This window comes from Panthera leo, chromosome D2, assembly GCF_018350215.1.
Source record: "Panthera leo isolate Ple1 chromosome D2, P.leo_Ple1_pat1.1, whole genome shotgun sequence".
NCBI classification, from domain to species: domain Eukaryota; kingdom Metazoa; phylum Chordata; class Mammalia; order Carnivora; family Felidae; genus Panthera; species Panthera leo.
This window is the reverse complement of record NC_056689.1, coordinates 70881428-70899283: the sequence shown is the minus strand read 5'-3', so window position 1 is coordinate 70899283 and position 17856 is coordinate 70881428. Positions and strand designations below refer to the sequence as shown.

The window sequence follows — 17856 nt, the reverse complement described above, 5'->3', positions numbered from 1 at the left end:
CAAAGAGCGCGTTCGAGCCGCCTGTGTGTCAGTGTGTGGGCCTGTGTGGGAGCACACGTGTGTGGGCTTGTCCGGGGGGTGTGTGCGTATACAGGCGTGCTCTTGCACTGTGCGCGTGTGAACGTGAGAGTGCACGGACTCGGGGGGCAAGGGCTCAGAATCGAAGTGAGGAAAAGAAAGGGCGGGTGGAAAGTGAAGGCCTACACCTCCCCACCCTTAAGAAAACCACATCCTGCGTGACCCAGAACTCCCTGCGGCTCGGGCCGAACCAGAGTCTGGCGGGTTCAGGTGTGTCTGCCTTGTGCCACAGAACCTGCTTCCTGCTTTCTCCGCAGCGGCCCCACCAGCTGCCGCCTCGGGGCTGAGCGGAGCCCGTGCTGTGGAATCAGGGGCCGGAGTTCAGAGGCAGAGGGAGTCACTGCCTGCCCCCCCCCCCCCCCCCGCCGGCTTCTTACAGGCCTGTGGGGTGTTAACCCGCTCTGATACGAAAGAAAAGATTGCCTCATACCCATCACACATTTCGGGGTGGAGAATGTGTCCTGGGCAGAGGTAAGTCAGGACGCCTAGCAGCTTGGGAAGGCCACCAACTGGTCCTGCAGCTTTGACAGACACAGGCCACCGAGTCCACATGACCACATTCAAACCCCCCCAGCGGGGCGTTTCCGAGACCTAAATCTGAGAGGCCCCCAAGTGTCTCTGGGCAGCCTCCGTGGGATTGCACAGCAAGGTCTAGCTTAGTTTTCCTAATCCCACAGCAAGCTCTGGGGTGCCTTTCTTTCCAGGAAACACGGAGGGGCCGGCGTTGGCTCTGCACCAGGGCCCAGGGTAGCTAATCGGATTCGGGTGATAAGGAAGTGACTGTTAACGCGCACTTGCGTCTTACCCAGGGGAAGGGTGTTCCAGGGAGAGGGAACAGCCTCCCTAGAGGCCCAGAGGCGAGGACAGGCACAGCAGAGCGTGAAACAAAAAGCCAGATGGGCAGGAGCGCAGGTGTGAGAGATGATGCTAGAGGAGTGGGGAGGGGTCAGAGCAAGAGGACCTCCAGAGTCCTATTCAGGAATTTGGGCTTTATCCTAAGAATGCTGGGAAGCCATTGAAGCCCTGATGGCTGGAGCTGAAAGCGACTGGATTACATTGCTGTATAAAGAATGCGCGGGAGTCCTCAGATGCACGTAAAACCACACCCATAGCAGCTCTGTTCACAACAGCCAGCAGGTGGAAACAACCCAGTGTCCACGCACGGGTGAACGGACCAACAACACGTAGTATATACAGACAAGGAATAATACTCAGCCTTGAAACGGAAGGGGTTATGATACCTGCTACAGCATGGATGAACCTTGAAAACGTCATGCTAAGTGAGGGAAGCCAGACACAAAAGGCTACCCGTGGTTTGCTTGCATGTACGTGAAATACCCAGAACAGGTAAATCCATAGAGACAGAAAGCAGATTAATGGTTGCCTGGGGTTGGGGGAGGGGGGAATAAGAGTAGCTTGTTGGTACCCAACTGGAGGTATGAGGTGTTCTGGAACAAGTCAGAGGCGGTAAATGCACAGCATTGTACCTGTCCTAAATGCCGCAGTCAGGGAGGCCAGTTTGGAGACGACTGTAGGACTCAGGGCGCAAAGCAATGGGAGCACTGGCGGCAGGGAGACCTGAGAGGAGGGCCCACTCTCCCACATAGTTGGGGGCTCAGGAGGAGTTTCCGCGGCCTTTCCACCAATAGTTTTCATTGTCAGCCCAAGTGTGGTCGGTGCTGAGTTTTCGGCCCTCCGTGAAGTATGTCGCGGGAAAGCTATTGGGGAAGTCGGTCGTGGCTTATCCAAAGTGCAGCATGAAGTCCAGGTGGTCAGATCACAAGAGTCAAAGTGCAGCGGGCGTGTGCTCCCCACCTGCCCCCTGAACATGTCCCTTGTCCCTCCCCGGAGCCCAGGGGGAGAGGCCCACGGCATTTCCATAGGGGTTCCCAAGTGTGATCTGTGCAGGACTGAAATAAACCTGTTGACTTGGGAGCAATTGGGAAATTGCATTTCGAAAGAGCAATAATAAAACATCAGAACCATCTCGCGGATGTGCAGCTGTAGGGAAAGCGGTGGGAGGATCCCGAGCATAGCCCCCAGATTTGAGCCACGTTTACGGAAGGCGCGGATCGAAACCGCTGTCTCGGTCCACGTATGCAACTGTGTTCCCCAAAAAGAGTTGAGCAGGCAGTAGGCAGGGCGGGGGCGCTGTCGATGACCTCCGGTTTAGTTCAACAGCTGTGAGAAGGGATATGTAAAATAAACCCGATCCAGGAACATGCCATTTTGAAGAAACATCTGCTTAGTCAAGTTCCTCCCCGGAGCGGGTGTTGGCTGTGGCTGCTGGAGGCTCTCGCCAGATTGGCCTCGGGTTTCAGCGAGAGCCTTCTGGAAGGTGCAAGTCGTGGAGGCTTTCCGCACGGTGCCTTCAGATTCGGGACTTCTGGGAGTCATTTGCGCTGGCTTCATAGCAGAATCAAGACCCACCCAGTGGGCGTACTGACCGCCGATGGGTGTGATCTAGAAAAATGTAAAGCACGTGTAGCACCCTGACATGGGACGGCCTCTGAGTCAGCTTGGCTTGGTTACCAATACAAAACAGGACGGGTCTCAACACTCCGCCCTCCTCCTGTGCCTTTGTTCTCAGACCCCATTGTTGCAACATGGTGACTGTGAATTTGTAAATGCTGTGATCCTTGCCTTTTGGGATTCTTTCCCCCGCAGTTTTAAAAAATGCGGTAAAATGCACGTAGCATGAAATTTACCATGTTAATCGTTTTAAAGTATACATTTCAGTAGTATTAAATGTATCCGTAATTTTGTGCAACCATGATGGCCACTCACCTCCACGATGCTTTGCATCTTGTAGCCTTGAAACCCCATACGTAACACTAAATCTCACCTCCCCTCTCCCCCTCGTGCCCTGACCACCACCATCCTATTCTCTGTCTCTATGAATTTGACTACTTTAGGCATGTCGTACAGGTGGAATCATACGGTATTTGGGGTTTTGTGTGTGTGACTGGCTTATGTTATTTTGCACAGTGTCCTCAAGATTCATCCATGTTGTAGCACGTGCCAGAATTTCCTTCCTTTCTGAGTGATATTCCGTTATATGGATATACCACGTTTCGCTTGTCCATCCGTGATCCTTATTTTTGTTGTTAATGTTTTTTTTTTTTCTGATTGATTTTATTCATAAAGATTGTAAATGCATTCGTTTCCTACATCTCCAACAGCGAGGGCTTAAAAATGCAGAAACTTATTCTCTCACAGTGTGCTAGAGGCTAGAAGTCCAAAATTGAGGTGCGGCAGGGCCATGCTCCCTCCAGGCTCTCGCGGGGAGCTCTTCCTTGCCCCTTCCCGCTTGTGGTGGCCTGTGGCATTGTGACCCTGATCCCTGCCTTTATCTTCACATGACCTGCCCTCTGTGTCTTCTCTCTGTATCGCCCCTCCCTCTGCTTTGCTGTTAGAAGGACACTTGTCATTGGATTTAGGGCTCACCCAGATAATCCAGGATGATCTTGTCTCGAGATCCTTAGTTTAATTATTACATCTGCAAAGACCCTTTTCCCAAACGTTCACAGGCTCCAGAGATTTTATGGGCCACCCTTCGAACCCACTCCAGTAAAGCTGGGAACTTATACAAGTGTCCTCCAGGGACTGTCGCGAAGTATCAGGTGCTGTACAGCCTCTTGTCTGGGTGGTTTCGCCTGAGATGTCGGCAGACACCCGAGGAAGTTTTGAGAGGGAGCGAGGTCACTGGGGAATGATCGAGAAGGTCCGGCTCAGCTATGTCACTAATTTCTAATTTAATAGCCATAAACCCCACCGATCACGTTGGCTTGACAGGCTGGGTAGAGAGCCTTCGTGTGTTTTAGTGCAGAGGGCTCCACGTGATAGGGAATTAGGGATCTGCTCTTGGCTCTGGAACTCCCAGCTGTGGGACCTCAGGCCAATCTCTCAACTTCTTTGAGCCTCAGTTTTCCAAGACAAGCATTAAAAATGTGTACGTAAATCCAAGCCTGGACTGCTTGACTCCAAGTTTCTCTGGCTCTTAGGACCCAAGTTCTGTAATTCTCATGTCTTCGGTCTAAGGAGTCAGAGTTAGCGTTTCTTTCTCCTGGAGAGATTTTCCTGGAAGCTGGCATGCAGCATGCAAAGTGTAGCTTTATTTATCATCAGCTGGCTTTCAATTTTGTTTTCAGCAACAAGAGTCTCTCTTTTGAGAGGTCTTGCTGTAAATGGCACATCTTTAAAAGCTTATGCTAATTAACCTATAAATTCAGGAGCATTCTGAAGATGTTTGCCACCTGCCTCCTAATTAAGTCCGGAATCAAATTAGTGTGAAATACTCGAGTCTGCCAATAGCCTGCTAGCTCCATCTGTACCTCTAACCTCTCCTCTGAAGCAGCCTTCCTCCTCCTTTTACTTCCCACCCCTGACCACTCCTCTCCCCTGCTCGTGCTTTAGCAGACTAATGGTACAGGAAGCCACACAAGACTTTGGATGTAGGTTACAGATGTCAGTAGACATCGGGCTTCCCTTTGGTATAAATTTCCTTCCGTCTTTGCCGAATGGCCCTCAGAGATCTCTGACTCTAGCAAAATCCCTTTCCTGGGTATGGGAACGTTTTTACCTGCCATCTTCATAAAGAAAGAAAACAGCAGCAAAATAGTTCCAAAATGAAGGCAGCACTGGGAAAAAAGAAAGAAAAGAAAGAAAGAAAGAAAGAAAGAAAAGAAAGAAAAGTAAATGTCAGACTGGAGACAGAAGTGTGGAAGGTAAAGGAAAGGGTTTGTCCCATGTCCCTCCCCTTGGTCTTGGGCTGTTCTATCAGCAAACCAAGGGTGAACTTGACTCTCTCAGCTCTCTTGCACAATTCCCTCCCCCCAGGGGCTCCATGTTTACCCAGCACTCCACTGATCCTTTCAAGACAAATGCTTGCATCCCCAGGGAGCTCGGCTCCCTCTGCAGATGGTGCCTCCCGGAGCAGACACCTGCTAGACCACAAGCCACCCCACCCCGGAGCCTTCCTCTTGCAACTCTTCTCTCGGGGACAAAGCAAAGTTGTGTTGTCTGCATTCTTACAGCAGGAGGGCGGAGCTCTGCTTTTCTTGCTCGGGTCTCCTATCCTTTGCCTTTCCCTTCTTCTCATGTCACACACCCGGGAAATCCATTCTCCGCCCTGGGTGTCTTTCTTTCCAGAAAGGCTGGTGGCACATGTCTTTATGTGGCGTGGTCTTTACGGTGCTACTGGGGCCCTCTGGGGACAAGCGCGTGATGGTGCAGCCTGCATACTGCAGAGACCCTTGTACTGTAAGAGAGAGGCCCTCGCATGCGACCTGAGTGGCTCTTCTGTCCCTTTACTGCCCTTCCACTTCTACCTCCTGGGTGACGCTCTCCCGTCTTTTCTGTTAGCTTGGGAACGATGGACACACAAAAGGACAGGACTTAGACTTGCTTTAGACCCCTCCTGCTGATCTCCTGCAGTGGAGGAAATGGAATCACAACATGATTCAGCCAAATCCTTTTTCTTGATTCTCAGAGGGATTAAACACAAGTGGCTTTTTTGTTTAACTTTCTGACTGCTTTTTCATAAAGCCCAGGGACAAATGCTTATAATATTCCTGTGAAACGAATTCATGTCATAAATTGAAGGCCCTCGGCCCCTTCTTAACTTTTGGTGCAGGTATTCTAAGCGTGTTATGCTGTGTTAGCCACAAGCAGGGGGGTCGGTCTTGTTCTGGGCTAACCTGGTTTCTAGTGAGAAGAAACGCAGTTATTCCATGGCACTTGCATGATCGATGGTCTGTTTGTAACCACCAGAGATCTAACTTGCAAAAGAGAGGCTGAAATGCCAACTCCCCCTTCCTTACTCGGGGTATGTCATATACATGCAAAGCAGGTGCAGCAACCCACGACCACCGAAAACTGAACGCACCCTTTTCATTCCCACTGTGCTCAAAGGAATTCGTACTTTGTTCCACTTAACTCTGAACCCAAATGTTTTTGAGGATTAGGGAGAGGAAAAGAATCAGGGAATCTTAGTAGTTTTGGTTGAGATGGTCCATGTCCCGGAGGGACAGTGAAACACCACGGTATCTTGCTTTTACATAATATTAAAAAAAAATTTTAGTGTTAATTTTATTTTTGAGAGAGAGACAGAGTGCGAGTGGGGGAGAGGCAGAGAGACAGAGGGAGACACAGAAAGTGAAGCAGGCTGCAGGCTCCAGGCTCCAAGCTGTCAGCACAGAGCCCGACGCGGGGCTCAAACCCACGAACCGTGAGATCATGACCTGAGCCAAAGTCGGAAGCCTAACCGACTGAGCCACCTAGGCACCCCTTGCATAATATTTTTAACACTTGCAAATGATCTCATAAATACTTAATTCTCACAACAGGCCTATAAAGTGGTCAAGGCAGTTACTACTGACCTTCATTTATAGATGAGGCTACTGAGTGCCAGCAACTTGGGGGCTAATTAGTAACAGACCACGATGAAAAGCCAGGTCTGGCGGTTCTCAGAAGACAGGAACACACGCACACTGCTTCATGAACCACCTGGCAGTAATCATTGCAGAACACAAGTAATTAATTTGCTTCCCGAAATAACATGCCGAATGACCAAAATTTATCATTCCTGGTGAAATGGAGAAAGTCTGTTTCACTAGCAGCCCTGTTATACCTATTTTCAGGGTGATACACATTTGCTGTTTGTTTGGTTTACTTTTTTACCAGTATAAAATGCCACTGAAAGTCAGCGACCCCTGTCATGGAGTCTGTGGTACTTCTGGGCAGTCATAGCTCCCGGTGTCTCGTCTGTGCAGTCATAGCTCCCAATGTCTCGTCTATGGAGTCATGGGTCCCAGGGTCTCATCTATGCAGTCGTACCTCATAGTGTCTTGTCTTCTTTAATCAACCATTGGCTCCCCGAGGGCACCTGGCATGGCCCTTGGAGAATAGTATAGATGGATGAAGCTGTCTCAGGTTAGCTCCTCAAAGAGCTCTAGCCTAGAACTCTCCAGAGCTCAGTAGATAGACAAGAAGGTCCTGGGAAGCCGGACCAATATAGGGACACCAGTCATCTTTCCGAATTTAAAATTTAACAATAAACGTAAACTTAACAATACATTTATAAAAATGGCCTCATTTCGTATATGAATTAAGGAGAATGTGGTACATCCATCCACACAACAGAATATTACTCAGCAGTAAAAAGTGCCAATAGTGTGCTACCACAGGGATGAGCCTCGGACACATGATGCCAAGTGAAAGGAGCCAAGCACAGAAGACTTCATTTATATGATCCCATCCATATGAAACATCTAGAATAGGCAAACCCACAGAAACAGTAGATTAGTGGTTGCTGGGGGAACGGGGAGACTAGAATGGCCACTAATGGGTACAGGGTGTCTTTGTGGGGGTTGACGAAGACATTCTGGAAGTAGATAGTGGTGATGGTTGGAAAACTCTGAATAGACTCAAAACCATTGAATTATATACTTTAAAAGGATGAATTTTAAAGTATGTGGGTAATGCCCCAATGTAAACATACATGCATATATACATGTGCATCTGTCTGTCTATGCAGAGACATGCAAGGTGATAGGGAGCTGGAATCCTGTTACTCTGTTTCCTTCTCTGTGAAATGAGAACACTAATCACTGCCTCTTCGGGGTGCAGGATTTGGAAAAAAGAAAGCAGGCAAAAACCACTGGCATAGTCAGGGAAGCTCCCTCTCTTCCCTCTCTCTCCTCCTTCCTTCCAGTCTTTGACAGTTTAACTTACTATATAGAAGAACTGCAGGTAAAGGACAAGAATTGGGGATTCAGTCAATACCTGTCTTCCCGCAACATCCTATGCCAGGTCTTTCCCCTTCCTGAGCATTTGGACTTGTTCTCTTGCGTGGCCACAGGCTGCCATCTCACAGAAATGTGCCCTTGATGACAAAGTATGAGTTGGTTAATATAAAATCTTCCTGGTGCAGGAAAGAGACCTCAAGTTTAAATTCATCGAATGGTTTCTGCTTATTTGCAAAGAATAACTCTGGTGCTATATGTTGTCCCCTCCGTCGTTAACAGATTTGGAATGGACCCAGGAGGGCATAAACACACTGACACAACAAATGATTTGAGGAAAATCCATCTGATTCACCCAAAGTTATCCTCCTTCTCCTACATTAATGACAAAAGGAAATGTATTGCTAGGGTGACAGACGACTATGTTCACAGGCAGTAAAGTTTCGATAGTTATGAAAAAAAATCACCCCATTTCCTGTCAGCACAAATAGGAGGGCTTCCTTACCCGGAAATGACATTTTGAAAAGAATTTGTACTTTGAGTTCAAACAATGTTCTGTGTTGCAGCGTTAACTTCAGAGAGTTTAGCTTATTGCTGGTGAGATGGGGGTGGGGGTGGGAGGGAGTGACAGCTGAACCAAGAGGCAGAATGTCACTCTTGCAGAGAAGTGGACAAGTAGTATTGAGGTTATGCTGGTGGCCCAACATTGGGAGCCGCAGAAGAAAATGTAAGATTTAGGACTTGTTCTTTTTTTTTTTTTTTAATTTTTTTTTAATGTTTATTTCTGAGACAGAGACAGAGCATGAGTGGGGGAGGGGCAGAGAGAGAGGGACACAGAATCCAAAGCAGGCTCCAGGCTCTGAGCTGTCAGCGCAGAGCCAGACGCGGGGCTCGAACTCACAGACCGCGAGATCGTGACCTGAGCCGAAGTCGGAAGCTCAACCGACTGAGCCACCCAGGCGCCCCTAGGACTTGCTCTTAGATGAAATGTGCATTTCTAAAAGTAATAGGGTGTTCAAGTCTAAAACCATACCCCCTGTAGTGTCCCGGCAACCCTCCAGCACTCAAGTGACAACGGCCATTACAGCATCTTCAGAGTCTGAGGATGACTGTCAGCAGTGGTATTGAACTTGAGAAATGATTAGGATCCAACAGCAGAGAGACCGCTTTCCTAGATAGGTTGCCACCCAGCACAGTGAGGCGATGAGTCTCCTGGTGTGGCCAGTGTTCTGGGTACAGAAGTGATGACCCCTCAGAGTTGTCCTTTCTACTCTCCAGGACCCTTCCTGGGCCTCAGAAGGGCTCATGAGTCTGCTTTCTCACAGACCCAGAGCTTCAGCTGGTGCTCACCTGCTCCCACCCCCCACCCTGTTCACGACTTCTTTTACCGCTCTTCACCTCAAGGATTGTCATACTCCTTCTTCTAAGTGATCGATTCCAACGTGCCTCACCCACCCTACGCAGGTGACGTGCGATGAATTCCAAGGTAATTTCCGCGACCTTTTCTTGGTGGAGCAGAAAAAAGAGCTTCATCTTGGGCAATGTGTATCAGCACACAAGAGATAAGTGGGGACCCACAGTAGCGTGAGGGCCAAGTAAGAGGAACACACGGTAAATGCCCTGGGTTTAAAAGAAATTCTTGTCAACTACTAGAAAAGCAGTCAGCTTTGGCTTTTGAGGCATGGGTAGTTACAGACAGGTGCAAGTGGGGAGCTCATGTCCGTTTGCTGTTGTTATTGAAGTCTTCGGTCATTTTTTTTCAGCTTTATTTCTTTGGTTTAAACGTATGATCTGATTTTACCGTTTGGTTTAATATGCTGTTTTCTACTTCAAATCATGTTTGTATGTAGTCAGGTTATAAATTTTAAAAAATTAAAAAAAAAAATACTTTCCATTACAGCCTAGCATCATTTGAGTTTGATTACGATGAAAACTGGCTTTTGTGGGCTCCCCTGGACCCACTGTCCACCTGAAAGATCATCCCTATGAGAAAGTGCTTGCCATCCCTTGGATTTGCCTACCCGGCCAGTAGTGGATGGCAAAAGAGCCCAGTGGCTCTCCACATCCTTTCTCCCGGAGTCCGGGTTGTGCCTCTGGTGGGCATTATGGCAGTCCTTTGGGTCTCAAGCCATCTTCTCTAGCTTCCGGATTCATGACAACTCAGACAAAAGGTGGCGTCTCAAGCTCCCTCTGCTCTATTTTGTCCTAGTGCTTTTGTCCACAAAGCCTCTTGCAGTGAGCATTGAACTTGGGCGCATACACTGAAAAATGGCGCCACCCAAAGGTCACCAGGACAACTTCCATACTGGGCATAGCTTTCTCTAAGTAAGGATGTGAAATTTGCCATGAAGCCCAGGAGATGAATGCTCCAGGGGACATGGGAGCATTTGGTCCGCTTGGCCCCAAGCAGCAATGCTGCCCTCCTCCCTGTCCTATTGGGAACAGGCTTCCTTCTCTTCTGCTTTCCACGTGAATGTGCTTGCTTCCTGAACCTCACGGCTTCCCACCTTGTGAGGGATGTTATGCCAGTTCCAGCAGATGGACCTGCTTAGGTTTGCCAGCTAGTCAGGAAGAGTGAGGGTGAGGGCTGGGGCCCATACAGCCCATCGGAAATGAACTGGTACAGTTACTCCTCCCCCAAAAGGGCACTTTGGAGTGGCCTTCCAACGAAAACGATTTATAAACTACCTATTCCATGGCTCTGCCGCAAAACTCAAAACTGCAGGCATCGTGGAAACGTGGATAGATTCTGGAATCACCTCAAACAGATCCCTGTGCCCTTCCTTTGATTCTTGATTCTTTATTTTCTTTCCCACATCACATCCATGTGTATGGACAAGAGGCAGGTCAACAGGAAAGCCTTCTCATTATCGCTCCACAATGGCCGTCCAACCAGGCAGACTTCTCAAACCTCTTGACTCCACGTGGGGATTATCTTGGGCCCCTGTTACTTGGAAACTCACCAGTTTGGAAATTTGCTTGGTAAATTTGAAGATGAACCACCTTCTCTTTCCCCATCCCGGAAGATATAGAGGTAGTTAAATAAAATCTGAAGGAGGGACCAGTACTCTGAATACAGGAGAGTAGAAAGATAAAATCTGGGGATCAGTGATCCCAGTTCTGATGTTCCAGTACTTCTAGCCATGACTGAGAGCCCAACTGAGTTTCCCCTTTGCCTTTGTAAGGAGGGACTCCTTCACTCCTCAGGCAAACAGTTGACTGCCTGCTGATGTCCCAAACACGGGACAAAGTTCCGAGGCACAGAAGTAAAAGGTATAGTCCCTGACTGCCAAGGTTTTAAGGCTGGGATCCTAAAACCTCTGTACATAAGAATCATCTGGATACCTGGTGTGAAATGTGGATCCCCAGGCCTCACCCAGAAATTCTGATTCCCGGAGTCCAGGCCCCAGGCCCGGGAATCTGCCCTGCTCTGGGTGACTTGGGACAGGGGGTAGGGGGAGCAGCATGTGGGAGGGCAGCAACAGATCCCACTGGGAGAAACTGGCCCTGCAAGGGTGCGGTCAAGGCACAATCATGGATGCTTTTGACTTCTTGAAAGAAAAATGCACTAAAAAAATGCTAATTATTATGGTGTGCAATCCAGTAGCTTCCTCTTCATTTAGAAGCACTGTTTTGTTGCTAAACACCTTACATTCCTTGAGCAATGTTAGGAATTGTTAGGAATTGCTCAAACCAGCTTAGAGAGATTCCACACATACACAAGGGGTCTTTCTACCAGCTGATTTTGTGGGCAAATAATCTCCAGGAAAATTTCCCCTAAATCACTTCAGTCACATTGAAAATGACAAGAGTTGTAACAGAATTCTGCCCTCGTCCCGAGGAAGGGGTACATGAAAAGTGCTGTGCTATGACAGTAGAAGGTTTCTGGCTCCTTCTCTCTGTTCACGTATATGAAAAGCCTGTGGCTTCACCTTCTGTCACTGGCTCATCCAGGATTTCTGCAGAATAGTTTAGTTGGCCGTGAGGTTGTGGGTATGGAGTGCCTGGAATATAGAAGGTATCTGTTGATTTTGGTTTTTTGTCTGCCATAGAAAGAGCACAATGCAAAATGTGCCAAAAATAGGTCTCAGGGAAGCTCGATAAGCACGGTCGTTTTTTGGCCACGCTTCCCTGAAAAGTCTATGAACCTGAAAATGAGAAAATTCTGAATCACTAATGGGAACCCAAATCAAGTTGCTGTTTTACCGCATAAAGGATTTCATAATATGGGCCTCCAGAGCAGTGGCTTGAGGGAGCAGGTTGCCAGCTGTTTGATCGCTGTGTTCAGCTGAACACCTTTCTGTCCTCCCGACCCCAAGAAAGAAACTTCCAAAGCCCACGAACCTGGTTTCGGCGCAAGCCTCTGCCTTGGGGACAATTACTGTCAGATTTGTGGTGCAGGCAATTGTTCAGCGGCTGTGAAGGAATGGTACTTTCCCCCAACCTGCCTCCAAACTAAGAAAAGCTCCCCCCCTCCTTTCCGTGGGAACTTGGACTGGCCCGTAGTGGTTTACTGGTGTGTGTGTAACTAGTGAGGACAGCGCGGGGAGGGAGGCGTGAGAACGCCGGCCCCATTCTGTTCTGTTTTCCGGCGTGTGCCCCTAGGGAGATGCGGGCTGCCTTCGCCTAGCTTCCAAGAGAAGCCTGCTTAGGTGACCCAGGCAGGCAGGGACCCCCCGGGTCTGTCGGAGCCGAGGTCTGGCGTTCGCAAGCCTCTCGCCCGTGTTCTGAGTTTGAAGCCCGGAGGCGTTCCCAGCTCAGCACAGCCAAGGAACAGAAATAGAAGAAAAGGAACCCTGGCATCAGGTAAAGCAGTCAGTGCACGAGGGGTCCTTGGCTTTGCAGGACACACGTGGAATTCCTGGCTTCCTCGGTGACCACAGAGACCCCGAGGGGCCCGCAGATGTGCTCGGCTTGATGCTGGCGACGGAAGCCACTTTGCATTGGCCTGAGATACATTTTACTTAAACTTCTTGTTTTTCTTAGGATCCGAAATGAGCTACAGAGCTTTTTTTCATTGGTACAGTGCTGGAGTAAAGAGCAGGAAAGGCAGGTTATTTGAGAGTTCTGGTATATTGACCTTTTAACAGTGTGTGTGTTTTTTCAGGCTACTCCCCCCATGATTGAAAGGAGAGTGTGGCTTCCAGAGTGTGTGTGTGTGTGTGTGTGTGTGTGTGTGTTTGGTCTGTGGCTTGTGGAGCTCTGTGGAATTTATATTTGAGATGAAAAGGGTTTGGGAGTCCTGTTTGAGGATTTAGTGGCATGGAGAATTGAGTAGATGTATCTGTTACTATAAATGTGTGGGTATTTTTTTTTCTTTAAGAAGTTCCCCCATGAATGAAAATGAGGAAGCAAAATGTTTGGGGGATTATTCCTATTTTGTTGTAGCTACAGATGGAAAAAGCTCGATGGTGACCTGTCCCACCGTCTTTGAGCATGAAGTGCAAGCTGCCTAGAGCTTCTTGCCCTTAGGGTGAAAACAGTATTCCTGTTTATTAAACCATGCTCTGAAGTTTATTTTTTAGGAAAAAAAAAAGTTTTAGGGGCAGCTGGGTGGCTCAGTCGGTTAAGCATCCAATTTCGGCTCAGGTCACGATCTCGCGGTCCGTGAGTTCGAGCCCCGCATCGGGCTCTGTGCTGACAGCTCAGAGCCTGGAGCCTGTTTCAGATTCTGTGTCTCCCTCTCTCTCTCACCCTCCCCTGTTCATGTTCTGTCTCTCTCTGTCTCAAAAATGATAAAACGTTAAAAAAATTAAAAAAAAAAAAGTTTTAAAGTATGCTACACTAGCTCTAAGGAAGGAAGGAGGCAAGAAAAATCTCAACTGTGAAAGAAACAGAGTTATGATTTTGGAAAAGCGGGGGGAAAGAGTAGGTTTCAAACCCCAACAGGAGACTGGTCGCCATAGCAGCTACATCTGTCACTTAACCAGGATTGGGGATTGAAAAGAAAACTGAGCGTCTTTTGCCTAAGACTGCCTCCCAAGGAATGTTAAGAGGATGTGAAGTTATTTAGATTATCCAAACAGGTTCTGACAAGTAAGTGAAAATAACTCATTAAACTATAATTGTTGCCATTCTATAATGGATCAAAAGGCTTGTTGAGTCACGATGTACTTAGAGAATAGGTGAATTTGCCACGGCTCATTGGTATAAATTACTTTCGAAAAGGCTTTTTAAGACCAAGTATGTGGCTTTGCCAAGCCTCTCATTGTTGCTCTTTGAATGCATGTTTTGACCAAATGTTTTCAAGTGGGTGCTTAGCCATTTTAATGTGTCACAGAGTCTAACTCTTAAATCAGTGCCTTATCCAGGGGACTCAGGGCATATCGTATCAAGACAACAGCTCTGCATGTTTTCCCCTCCAGCTAAATAATAGCTCACTTAAAAGGAGAGCAAAGTCCGAACTACTTAGAACCTGCATCCCACCTCTATAGAGGGACCATCGTGATCTTGCCTCCTGTAGACCAGAGTTTCTCAGCCTCAGCACCATTGACATTTTGGACGGAATGATTCTTTGTTGCAGAGGACGGTCCTATGGAATGGTTAGCAGCATCCCTGGCCTCTACCCCCTATTGGCCATAGCACTTCCTCCCCAGTTGTGACAACCAAGAATGTCTCCAGACATTGCCAAGCATTCCCCACAGGGCAAAATTGCCCGCCAGTTGAACCACTGCTGTAAAGAAACCACTTTCGAGGCCAACTATCACAGAGAGGAAGAGAGGGCTTTGAAGAGGAAGGGCAGACCCCAAGGGAGGGTGGTTGAGTCAAACGAAGAATGACAAGACAGATACTTTACCCTGATCATGTTGGTTTTTATTTTGTTCTGCTTTTGTTTGAAGCCACATCCTGCGCTGGGTGGGGAAGCAGGGGTTAAACACTGTTCTGGATATACATTCTTCTGCTCCTGGCCGCCCGCCTCGTGATCCCTTATGGGCCTTGTTTGATACACTGCCTTGCTTGCGTAGTAGTCAGACTTCTCTAAAGTGAGTTGCATCTTAAGTGCATCCCAGGAATGTACTATTTTTTAAAAAAGAATCCCGTGTAATCGCCCACTTTATAAAGCAAATAACTACCCGTAACTTATCAAGTCTGCAAATACAGGTTTTTTGATATGTGGGCTTTGAGTAAATCTGGGCACGCCTATTTGGGTTTTTCTTTTGGAACCTGCAGCTGAGTGCTTTTGTTTCTCTTTCCTTTCCCCTTCTGTTCCAATGGGTCTCAAACCTTCTGGTTTTCTAGAAATTAGGTTTCTTTTGTCGATGAAATAGAATAGTCACAGCCTTTTCCCCTTTCAAAGATAATAGTAAAGTCCATAGCTAGAATTTTCTCTTCATTAAAAACATTTTTTTAAGTTTATTTATTTATTTTTGAGGGGGGGGGGGCGGAGAATATGAATGAGCAGGGGCAGAGAGAGAGGGAGAGAGGAATCCTAAGCAGGCTCCACATTGTCAACATGGAGCCCGATGCTGGGCTCAGACTCACAAACTTTGAAATCATGACCTGAGCCAAAATCAAGAGCTGGACGCTTCATGGACTGAGCCCCCAGGTGCCCGTTCATTTAAAATTTTTCTTAAAACTTTAGCGTAAGCTGCTGCTTGTTCGCTCCCAAAGGTTAACAGATTTCCAAATGAATGAAGCTGTTGCAAACAAATACTGATATAAGACATGTAGAACAGCGAATTTCCCATAGTTCCCCTTTACTTCTTTTGGTGGACCCATGTTCAATTTCATAAGTGTACCTTCATAACCTCACAAAATAGTTAAGTTATATGTGTTATATTTTCAGGGCGTTTCTCCAAGAACATGATACATTGCACTCAGCACCATGACTTCCAGGAGGAAGTCACCCAAACAGGATGAGACAGGTTACTCTGGGGAGCACTCCCCTCAAGCCCAGCTGGGGTAGGGGGCAGCACTTGGCATTGGCTGAAAATATCAGGAAACGCCTCTGCTAGTCAGAGTCCATTCTTGGTGATATGGTTGGACTGGCCCATGGCGGTATCAACAAATTATGTTTTCTGCTTTTCGATTCCAAAGCAAACCTTCCTTTTATCTCCAAAACCTTCCTTTTACCTCTACCTAGGGGTGCCAGTGTATCATGCTCATGTACTCTCTTGGAAACATTTTCTCATTGTTAAAATTCACTTCCTCCCCCCCCCCCCCCCGCCCCACTTACTAGACCTGAGATCCATGAGCACAGAGAATGCTAGTAATTTAGGTCCACTTTATCCCCAAGATATGGCACAGTGTCTATCCATATTGGCTGCTCGGTAGTTGATGAATACACAAGTGAATGTCAATGATTTCGATAGAAAGACCACCCAGGAGCTTATCTGTGAGAAGCTCGCATGCCGTGTTCATATAGTCTGTCTGTATTTTTTTCAAAAGGACAAATCGAATCCCCGTGAAAGCAGCTTTTAGCGTTTGAGGGACTACCAGCGGAATCTTTTAAGAATACCGCAAAAGCAGGTCTATTTATTGCAGGATATGGAATGGGGGAGCCTTATAAATTTTTCTGCATGAGGCCTAGAAATTAAACTTCTGCTATTATTTAAAATCCCACCTGCGAAAGCTGCCACATGGATTTAACAGCCTAAAAAGCATGACCAACCCTGAGGTTTGACCCAAAGGCGTGGTATTCTCAGCCTCTTTGTTGAAAACTATCCAGTCCAAAGAAAGAACTTGTAGGTCACAAAGGAAAAGAATCTACCTGCTTTACGCTGTGTATCCTAACATGACATCTTTGAGGATTGGCTGTGTCTTCTAAGAAATTGGACAGGTTTTGCTCAAAGAGCCTCCATTTCCTGAACCAGATGTCAGGACCTGGGGTGTCCAGATGAGGCAGATGGCTTGAAATGGGGGAGATAAAGAAGCGGAAGGTAGTCTTCGTGCTGTAATGGGTGTATTGACCCCGGCTCCACTTTCCCAAGAGAAGTCCCTGGTATGAGCCCATATGAGTAAGGACGGGTCTTGTCAGCAGCTTAAGGTGTGGCCTTGGGGGAGAGAGGGCCCCAGTAAAAAAGGAAGCATACCCCGCCACTCTTCCTGCCCGTCAAGCCCAGAATGGTTGGGGCAAATACGTGTCTGTGTCCTCCTCAGCGCTGCGTCACATCGGGGTCGTTTTCTGCTCAGAAACGTTAGATGAGGCAGAAATGTTTGCTTATACTTAAGACTGCTTTTATCTTTTTCTCCTGCTAAATAATCATTTTGTTAGTTTGTCTTGCTTCTCTGCAGCTGGCTCCTTGCATCCGTGCTTATATCCGCTTATATCCGTATACCTTGTCCAAATAAACATACTTGAAAGATAAAGCAATGTGTTTTGCAGAGTTTAGAACATCCTCTAACAGAGAGTTTAAGCCCAGCTTTCTGCTTTGTTTTGGCAGCTTGTTTAGGATGCAAAGTGTATCTGGTTCTGGCAGTAGATTAAAGAAGGTGTTGGTTCTTACGTAACAAAGTTGGGGGCCTAAGGACTGGGGCGGGGGGGCAGGGAGGGAGGGTAGATTTCCAGGCTTCCTTTGTGTTTTTTTAAAGAGTTTGAAAGCATTAAAAAAAAAATGCTATCGACTGGGTATTTTGTTTTGACTTTAACCTCAGAATTATATTGAAAAATCTTATCTCGGCTTACACAGCCCTCTGTGAGTAAGCTCCTGGTCACTTACATCTGTCCTCCTCATTCACACCAGCCCCACTGGCCTTCTTTCTGTGCCCCAAGCACTTGCGGTCTCCATCTCGGGGTCTTTGCGCTCGCTGTCCCTCCTCCTGGAACATCCTTCCCCCAAGTCTTGGTGTCCCCATTATTCAACCTGCCTGCCATTCCTTAGAGAAGCCTCCCCTGACCACCCTGTCCGCAGCTGCCTCCACCTCCAACCTCCAGGTCCCTTTCTACCCCTCGACCCGCCTTATTTTCTTCATGGCACTTTCCCCCCCAACGATCTGAAACTCATCTGTGTTTGCATACATGTCTACTCTCTGTCACCTGTTGCTATACTGTAGTTAACTTCATGACAGGTGCAGCCATATCCCCGGCACCTAA

General features: G+C 47.7%; 1 protein-coding gene across 1 annotated transcript in view; it reads left to right on the top strand.

Annotated features, from left to right (window-relative positions):
• ABLIM1 (actin binding LIM protein 1) overlaps positions 1–17856 on the top strand; it is a 158600-nt gene that overhangs the window by 66369 nt on the left and 74375 nt on the right.